Raw genomic sequence first — 9,297 nt, forward strand, 5'->3', positions numbered from 1 at the left:
AGTATTTATCTATCTATCTCACTTTTCAGTAATAAGATCCCAGAGCTCACATCTATATGAAAAATAACAGATATAATGACCTGAAATGTAGACTTAAAACATATCCTTCTCACTGAGGAATTCCTGCAGAAGAAAAGCCAGTATTTCTATGTACTGTCAGCTTGACTTTGTATTAGACAGAAGTAAATGTTATAACTTTTTAATAATAATTTCCAGACTGCTTCAAATAAGAAGAAATCTATCTTTCTTTCTATTTTTTTTTTTTTGCCATCTTCTCTATTTGCATTAGATGCAATTGTTCATCATTATGAATTCTTTTCTTCAAACATGGCAAGTTGCTGTCTAAGAGCTGTCCAAGACATGGCCACTGCTCACACCCTTCATGTCAGCTTTTTCTGGCTCCACCCAAGTCTCCAGTTCCCTCTTCTTCTGAGAGATTTCTCCCAGGTTGTAGGAGACTGTACGATGCAGCTGTGGTCAGGATAGTCGTGGGGAGATCTCTATAAGCCAGGCCTTGAAACTTGTGGTTTATTGCATAGGGCATGGGTAAAAAGGGCCCTGCCAGGAGCTGCCAGCCACAGCTCAGAGCAGGGCAGAAAGACAGTGGGGGGTAGTAAGAGTTCTAAGATGTAAGAGAGGGAAGTAAGAGAAGGAAGTAAGAGAGCAAAGTAAGAGAGAGAAGAGAGAGATTTTCCCGTTTACAATACAATGAATCTTCTTTTATGTTGAATATTTGTCCAGGTTTTAAGGACAGGTATCTACCAATAAAGGCAGAAGCTTCTCTTTGAAATGGAGAATGTAAACCCTCTCCCTCCAAATTATTATAATTTTGAAATTAAGGGGCTCTCACGCAAAGATATAGGAATTAGGAATAACAGTTCTTTACTAGGAAAATTAAAATAGAAATACAGTATTACAAAGAACAATCCCAACCCTGACAGGGTCAGAATACACCCTGACACCCTGTCAGTCAGTCAGGGTGTTGGTAGCAGTCCCATTAAATGGTGGCTGCATCCTCCTGCAGTGGCAGATGTGGTTCAGCTGGGGCAGTGCTCCTGTAGAAGGTGCAGTTTTCCTCTGAAGGTCCAGGGATGATGTGGAAAGGTCCGATTTTTCCTCTGGTATCCAGTGGAAAGTCAGTATCTTGTTGTCCAAAATCTCAGTTTTTATCTAGGTAGGAAAGGCTTGGCTCCTCCCCTGGCTGGAGCATCTCCCAGTGGGATGATGTAATTTTATCAGTCATAAGTGGGACTGAATGGCCCAGCAGCAGATGATATCCTCCTGGAGGGAGGATGGGTTGTGGAAAAGATAAAGATGATTGCCTCACCTTGTCTTAAAGATGGCCCATTAGCAGATGGTATGTGCCACGGAGATAAGGAATCACTGCCCCACCCGGTTTTAACAGATGGTGATAGAATACAACAGATGGTGATAGAATACAACAGATGGTGATAGAATACACATTTCTGGTTGCATCAACACAACACAACATTCTAATTTCCACTATCCAATCTAATACATGGTACAAATCCTATAGCATTTACATACAGCCTATAAGAATCATTACATTACCATAATTTGTTATACTTTAAACCCTAAAAACTACTCTTTGGACTCCTTCTGCCAAGCTAGCAGGGTCTTCTCTGACCTTTGGACCTTCTCTCCAGCAGAAGGCATTGTTCTATCAAGAGGAGATTACTTTTGGCTGGTCATCCTCTTGTCCTCTAGTTATTTAGTAACTAAGGTTTGGTATCTCAAAGATGGCTTTCATTTCAATTTCACTTATGGTTTCCATATTCTTGAAATCTTTTGCTAGGCAATTATATTTATAAGGTTTTCCTGATTCATCCTTCCCAACACCAGGTATTCAGACTGAGTAAATAAATTCAAATCTGTCTGATGACCAAATATATTTTTCATATTTTTTGGTTTATCATTATGAACTTTCAGCACAATATTTCTTAATTCCATTTCTCTGACCGTCTTTATAACTCTCTGTTCAGTTCTTTCAGTAATAAGTCAAATCAAGGTATTTCTCCCTCAGTTATATAACTAAATCCTGTTGATTACTTTCTTTTTTTGCTATAATCCTATATTGACATCATAAACAGTACAAATTTTACTCTGTGTTCATATTAGACTTTATGAATACAAATACAACATTGAATCAGCACAAAGATTAGAAAAGGTACTTAGAGCATAGAGATATGAACATTCTTGTAACTTGTACATGCAAACTATTTCCTAAAATCTGCAAAAATTTAAAGGTATAAATGAAGTGTATTTTGCAATAAGTCTATTGTGTTACTGACCTTTTTAACTAAAAAAATTATTTTCTCTCATTATACTCTCATCATAAATGGCAACATTTATGTATTAAATATTATATTTTATAAGTTGTAATAACATAGGACATACCACGTTCTTCATTATGTTTTATTTTCCAAATGGGGTTTGTGATTTTTGCATTTTGTTGTATTGTTTTAATTCTCCATGCAAGCAATTTTGTACAGTGTCTAAGTTAATTGTGCATTCTTTATTAATTCACCACTACAATATTTCATGCTTTATTGCTTTGAGTTTTCTTCCTGAATATTTTCTAAATTTGCATCTCCAGACATTTTATGTGGCTGCAAATTGCATACTTGGACTATGGTACTTCCTGTCCATTTAATATCATACAATTTGGGCAAGGAAAGGGGTGGGACTGTGTGGAAAATAGAATGTTTTAGAGAGCAGCAGCACATATTGAATTGAAGACTACTTGATGACTGGGCTACAGAGAAACAGGAATATGATGGTGAAGAAGAAGGAGAAACACAAAAACCAGCTCAGTCTTCATGGCTCCAGGAATTGTGAAGGAGAGAGAGCAGAGTGGGGAGACTGAGATTGCTGCACTGGTTTCACAAACCCATTGCAACTTTGGCAAATAATTTAATAAAACCAGACTTGATTTCTTGTTTATCCAACTCAGTGTTACCATGGAGTTTTAAAATTACTATTTAAAATTTCTATTTCTGCTTTTTATTCATCATCATATTGGGTTTTTTCCCTGTCATGAAACTCACAGGATAACAATAACACTGCCTAGATACAGATTTTCTAGCAAATCAAAAAGGGAAATTTTCATAACAATATTTTGCCAAAGGCTGGGCTATATTTTTTTACTTTATTATGCTTTTCACAACATAATGATTAAAAGTTCTTATTGTTAGCTTTTGAATGTTCAAATCATTCCATATTTTTAGTCACTTTACCAAAAATGTGACTATACAACCATTCTTATTTTTCCAAAATTTATTTGAGAGTTTTAGAAATAATGTTAATTTTATATTTTTATCACAGAATCATCAGCTTTGAGGGGAACACTTGGTCACTGTTCTACAAATTCTTTTAACTGTGAGATCCAGCAGTCTACAAGCTTAACTTCCAAAGTCGTGAGAGCTCACAGTTCATCTCATGTGCTGAAATCATTACTCTCACATACTGTCCCTGCAGCATTGATTAAAAAATAATAGCAAGAAAGCAACTGAGAAGTGAAGTCATTGCTTGTTAATTCATTGAACTCTTTGATTGAATAAAAAGGTTGATTGCAGTTGAAATGCATTAAAATCTTCTCCAGTTCTTGCCAATTCTCCTCATGCTTTATAAGGAAAAAAAAAACAAAAAACAAAAAACAAAAAACCAAACAAAACCTACTCACTTAAAAATTGTCAAAAAAAGAGAAATTAACTGACAATAAGAGAGGAATTATATTTGATGCCAAAAACATAACTTGGCCCATGCTATGGGATAAGATAAAGAAAGTACCTCCTCACATCTGGCACACCAGCAGGTAGACGTAGCTTAAAAATGCTTGTAGGAAATAAAGCTGCAGCAGAGAAAGCAGTGTCAGAGCATGCTAGCAGACTCTCAGGTTTCAGTGTCAGTCTGGAGTATGGATGCAGGCACAGCATTGTCAGTGCCTTGGGAGATCATGAGCACAACTCATTTTTCTGCTAAAACAGAGCCAGGAGACAAAGAGGAGACCCTGTGAGTCTATGACTGATGCAGGATCAGACAGAGTGTGCTGGCAGGTCACCCAAAAGTTGCAGGCTGACTCTTAGAATCTAAAACTGTACATACCATGCTCATAGATATGTGCTCTAAATAATAAAAAGCCTTATGAAACTCCTGTTCATTTCTGCTGGTGCATTGCCACTGTGTAAAAAGCCTTGGAGACAGATAGAAATTACCTTAGCTGTTTCAACACGCTCTCTTCATCACCTGTCACCTTCAAATGGCTAGGAATGAATTAAGATTCATACAAAATAGTGGGAAAGAGAAAACTTATGCATCTTCTTCCTAAGAAAGGATAACAAGGAATAAATTTAATCATAGTAATTGTTGCCATTAGAAAAAAAATATGCCTATACGAAAATAAGCATTTGCCATAGTGCTTGCATTTATAAAGTTTTATCAGCTTGCCTAAATTCACAGAGCTGCTTTGGAGGATAGTGCCTTTAGAAATATACTTTATACAATTCCAAAATGCCTTCATTGAATTTGCAGTGCTAGTGTTTTGTCGTGTATGCCAAGAAAGGGATGGAGATAAACATACTTGACTTGTCTAAATGTAGCATAAAAATGGCAACTGCACAATAAAGAAATCTTCAACCCAATGGTAGCATAGAGCAAAAGACCCTCAGTCAACTCAGTTATGTTCAGTTTTCAAAGAAAGGACCACAAAGGGCCTGAGAACAAACTAAGTAAAAAAAAAGAAATTCAGCTGCTCCTATTCATCATCTTGTCAGTACTTCCAGACACCAGAGGAGAAACCATACATGTCTCTCAAGAACACAGCAATAGCGACTGGAACTTTTAAAAAGCCAAAAATAATGTCAAGAAAATAAAAAAACTTCTAAAAAAGCATTTTGAGGTATTTTATTTTAGCCAGAATGCCAGAGCTGCAGTGGTTTAACCATGGTAGGTGCATCAGGCCCACACAGCTGCTTACTCTTTCCACACAGCTGGATAGGGGGGAGAATTGGATGAATAACAGTAAAAAGACTCATGGGCTGAGGTAAAGGCAGTTTAATAAGTAAAGTAAAGGACGTGCACACAAGCAAAGCCAAACAAGGAATTCACTCACCACTTCCCACAGGCAGGTGCATATTCAGCAATCTACAGGAAAACAGGGCTTCATTAACAGTGAAAATAAAGGTCATCACTTCAAATGTCCCAACTTTGTCCTCCTTCTCCCTGCTTTTACTGCTGAGCATTATGCCACATGGTGTGGGACATTCCTGGAGTCAGCAGGGCTCAGGTGTTCTGGCTGTGCTCCCCCAGCTCCTTGCACACCCCCAGGCCTTGACTCTGTGCAAGCTCTGCTCTGCTGTAACTAAAACTTCACTATGCTACCACACTTTCCAGCACAAATCCGAAATACCAGCTACTATGAAGACAATTAACTCTATCCCAGAAAAAAAACAGGTCAATAGGTGGGGATAAATATGAAAAATCTGGTAAGCCAAGGTCACATGAAAGACAAAATGCAGACCACACAGCAAAAGATAATGAAGATACTCAGCATCATTTAGAGAGGTTGAAACAAAGATTATTTTAGAAAGTGCAGCTTATGGAGTGTATTTATATGAACTAAAATTCATATCTATTCATACAATCACTACCTCAAATATGCTGCTCTTTGCTGGGATAATTACATCACTGATCCTTACTTTATATCTTTAAGGATTTCCATGTGTTTCATCTTGGAGACAGGAGAGCAATTTCATAATTTGTCATCTTATTACATTCTTCATAGCAACATCTGGATACTAACAACCTTATTTAAGCTAGAACCCATAATATCATATTGGAACTTGACTGTGTCTCTTTCTTCATTGAATATTTATATTCAGAGCACATTCAATGAGCCAAAAGAAATTAGTACAAAAAAAATTGCCATGTTTTTTTAGAAAATATAACGAGAGCACAAAAATGTTGTAGTATGCTTTGATCAGGTGATAAAACAACTTGATAAAAGCAATTAAGCACTTCAAATAAATCAAAGGTTTTGATATGTTGCTATATAATAGCATATTCTGAGAAGGAGTGCAGTGTATCTAATCAGTTGGTCATATGCTTTAGTTAGTATTCAGAGATAGAAAATGCAGATAAGGGTGAAAAAATCAGTGCTAGAGTCCATGAGATTTGGGACCACTGAGAATTCTTCAGGATCTGATACTACTCAGTGCTTTAATCAGTAATGATAATGTGTGTATCTGGATGACTAAGTAAGATCACTGCTGGTATGTTGTACAGCTCAATGGAGGCATTAAACAACGAGAAGAGGGTGCTTTTACACAGTGTTCCAGATCCCAGGTACAAGGTTATAACTGAGGAAAATACATTTCAGTGCAGCATTGAGACTGTGAGTTGTTACGTCTGGGAAGCATGGCAGGATTCAGAACCAGAATGAGAGATAATTTCATGCAAAGCAGCAACTTAACAAAAAATGTTGGCAAAGAGAACAGGGTCAGTGTGGAAACTCAGTATAAAGTTCAGTGAATGTTGTCACTGCAAATGATATAAGGAAGGGAGCCAGACAACATCTGCATGCAGCGTTGCACGAATTTGAAGATTTTTTTCATCCAGTATGAAGTCTGCATTTCATGGAAGTTATGGATTTAATGAAAAGAATACAGAGGACCCAATAAATGACTCAGTTGTTCCTAAACTAATTCCTGAAGTGGAATGCTTATGAAATACAATCTATTAGTTTATTGAAGAGAAAAAGAAGTTACTTGATCGTTCTACATATAGACTCAACCACAGAATTTATATTTGATAATGTAAGGAAATATGAGGAAAAGTTGTCAAAATCTTGCAGAAGAAGGCATAAGAAGATGCACTGCATGGGAACTAAAGTTAGACTCATTCAGCCTTGAAATAAGATGCAGTAAAATGCATTGATGAAGCTATTTAACTATTTTAACTGATCAGAAGCAGCCCATGGACTTACTGCTGTTTGGAGTCTTTAAAAACTGATTAGATAGTTCTCTGAGAAACATATTTTAATCCAGTTTCTGGAAGAAATTCTGCAGCTTATAGAGGCAGAGTACAGGGCCAGATGGTCCCTTCAAAAGGGAATGCTGGTCCCTTCTGTTCTCATTGTCCTTGAGCGAGAAAAATGTATCTTTTATTGCTGTCTTTTCCAGAGAAGCACTCTGAGTAAGCATTTCTAGGATTAGTGAGCTGGAGGATACTCCCATGGCAGAGCTGCATCTCCAGTCTCATGCAATGTGAAACCAGCAGGCAATAAAGTTGTCAGGTTGCTCCCAGAAGACCATGCTTTGCCTACAGGAAAAAGAGAGAGATGATTTTATTGCCAAGTCAAGATCTATGTTGGGAGAAAAGCAAACAACTACTATTTAAAAAAATAAACCACTACCTTTTAGATTAGTACATATTTTATTTAGAACACATCAAGTCTTTGCATTGTGGAAGTCCAACAAAACCATTTTTCCAAGTGTAAATGTATTTTGATGCGTTATGTCTATGCGTTCCAATTTCAAGTTAGTTGTATTTACAATTTATAGTATATCAAAGAAGCATCAGCAAATATAGAGGTTACAAAACTCAACTAAGCAATGCTCCAACAGTCTATCGGCTATTCTTTTAATTATTAATTAATATTAATTGAGATATTTGATTTTCTTCTAAATCCTGCATTCAAATTCCTTTATCCTTTTTCTTTTTATTATTGAATTGCCATAAGCTAAAAGGAACTCCTGCAGTGCTTCTTCCAGGATTGTGTGTGCTTTTTATCAGACTTTGTTCATCAGCACTGGCAGTATGTTAATTAACTCTGCTGTGAATGACCCCCTGCTATTTTACCGGGTTTTCTATTGTAAAATAAAAGAAGGACCAGAAGAATAGAGAAAACACTGCTTTTGTAGCCAACAGGGAATGGGAAAGCTCCTCTCTCATGATATACTTTTCAGTGATGACCTCTCTGTGGATAGTCCCCATACTGTAATTGCTTTTATGTCAAGCAGTGGCAGCGATTGGAAGAGGATAATATAAAGCAATATCATTTCATACAGACATAAAACCTCCTTAATATTGGAAAGCAACCCATTGGTCTGTGATTGCTTTCTTTTCTGCACTCCTCAAGTGAAAATTCCTCTCTGAAGAAGCCTGAGGAACAGCTGCTAATGGAAGTGTAGTAGAAACTCTGCTGCTCTACACTCTCACCTTTCGATTATTATCATACTGCTGATTTTGCCCATGTTGCTACACTGAGCCATTGTGCAAAATGGAATCAAAACCTTGCCATTGTGGACTAAGGATACAGACAAAAAGACCACTACCCTGGCAATATCTAGGACACAAAAAAAAAAAAAAAAAAAAAAAAAAAAAAAGGAAATTTTTAGTGAATCCTTTCACTTGTAAGTGACTTTTAATCATTATCATCATTATAATATATTACATTCTGTGATGTTACATTTTTCTCATTATTCTACTGAAAAACCCCTGAAGATCTTCTAAATGGTGTTGTTTTTTGGGGGGTTTTCTGTTTTGTTTTTGTTCCATTTTGTCTGTGCATGTTTAGAAACATACTCTTGGAACTCCCAACTGAAAAACCTTATGAATCCACATGTTTTTCATACTGTGACAAGCTAAAATATTTATGATTCAAAGATACTAATAAAAGTTGATATGAAGAGGAACTAGAAAAACTTTGTATCAAGAGAAGCTGCATTTCTCTTTCTGAATTTAGTAGTAATTGATACTCTTGAAAGACCTTACAGCCCACAGGAAAAATTCCTGCCCAGTAGGGTTAATAGCATCCTCCCTTCCTGGTTTGAATCACTTAAGGAAGAATTTCACCTCTAAACCAGATTAAGCTCTCATTTACTCTACTTTTAAACTGGTGCAGAAATGTTATTGGCAATGCTAGTAATTCCTAAAGGGACTTGAAGTCATTTTTTTCATTTTTCCTCCTTCCTCCCCCGCAGTCTTGAGGAGTACCAAAGCAGTTCAGCTCACTTGTTTTTTCCATTCACAGGTCCTTCACACAGCAAAAAATAGCAAAAAAAGCTGAATGTGAAAAGTAGCAACTAATTCTCACATTGCTATTCTGAAAACCTGCTAATTGCCTCACAAAGCTCAGTTGTCTCACTAATTTTCAGTGAAGACTTGACAAAAGATAACAGGTTTCAGTAAAATAATTGTATTACATTATTTGGGATACTAAGGCTAATTAAACTCTGCTTTTGCATTGTTTTCAAGAGTAAAAGACAAAGAAATTCA

General features: G+C 36.5%; 1 long non-coding RNA gene across 3 annotated transcripts; it reads right to left on the reverse strand.

The window, feature by feature from the left end:
- Positions 1-1,287: 1,287 nt before the first annotated feature.
- LOC130254457 (uncharacterized) lies at positions 1,288-5,282 on the reverse strand. 3 transcript variants are annotated; one of them, XR_008840745.1, is made up of 3 exons: positions 5,132-5,260; positions 4,236-4,344; positions 1,288-3,995 (listed from the first exon to the last, which is right to left on the reverse strand). It is a non-coding gene; the product is annotated as an uncharacterized LOC130254457 (long non-coding RNA). The 3 variants fall into 3 exon arrangements; XR_008840744.1 differs by having other exon boundaries at positions 1,288-3,998; XR_008840743.1 differs by lacking the exon at positions 1,288-3,995 and having other exon boundaries at positions 5,132-5,282.
- Positions 5,283-9,297: the final 4,015 nt, after the last annotated feature.

The sequence above is a fragment of the Oenanthe melanoleuca genome, chromosome 1 (assembly GCF_029582105.1).
Source record: "Oenanthe melanoleuca isolate GR-GAL-2019-014 chromosome 1, OMel1.0, whole genome shotgun sequence".
Lineage (NCBI taxonomy): Eukaryota > Metazoa > Chordata > Aves > Passeriformes > Muscicapidae > Oenanthe > Oenanthe melanoleuca.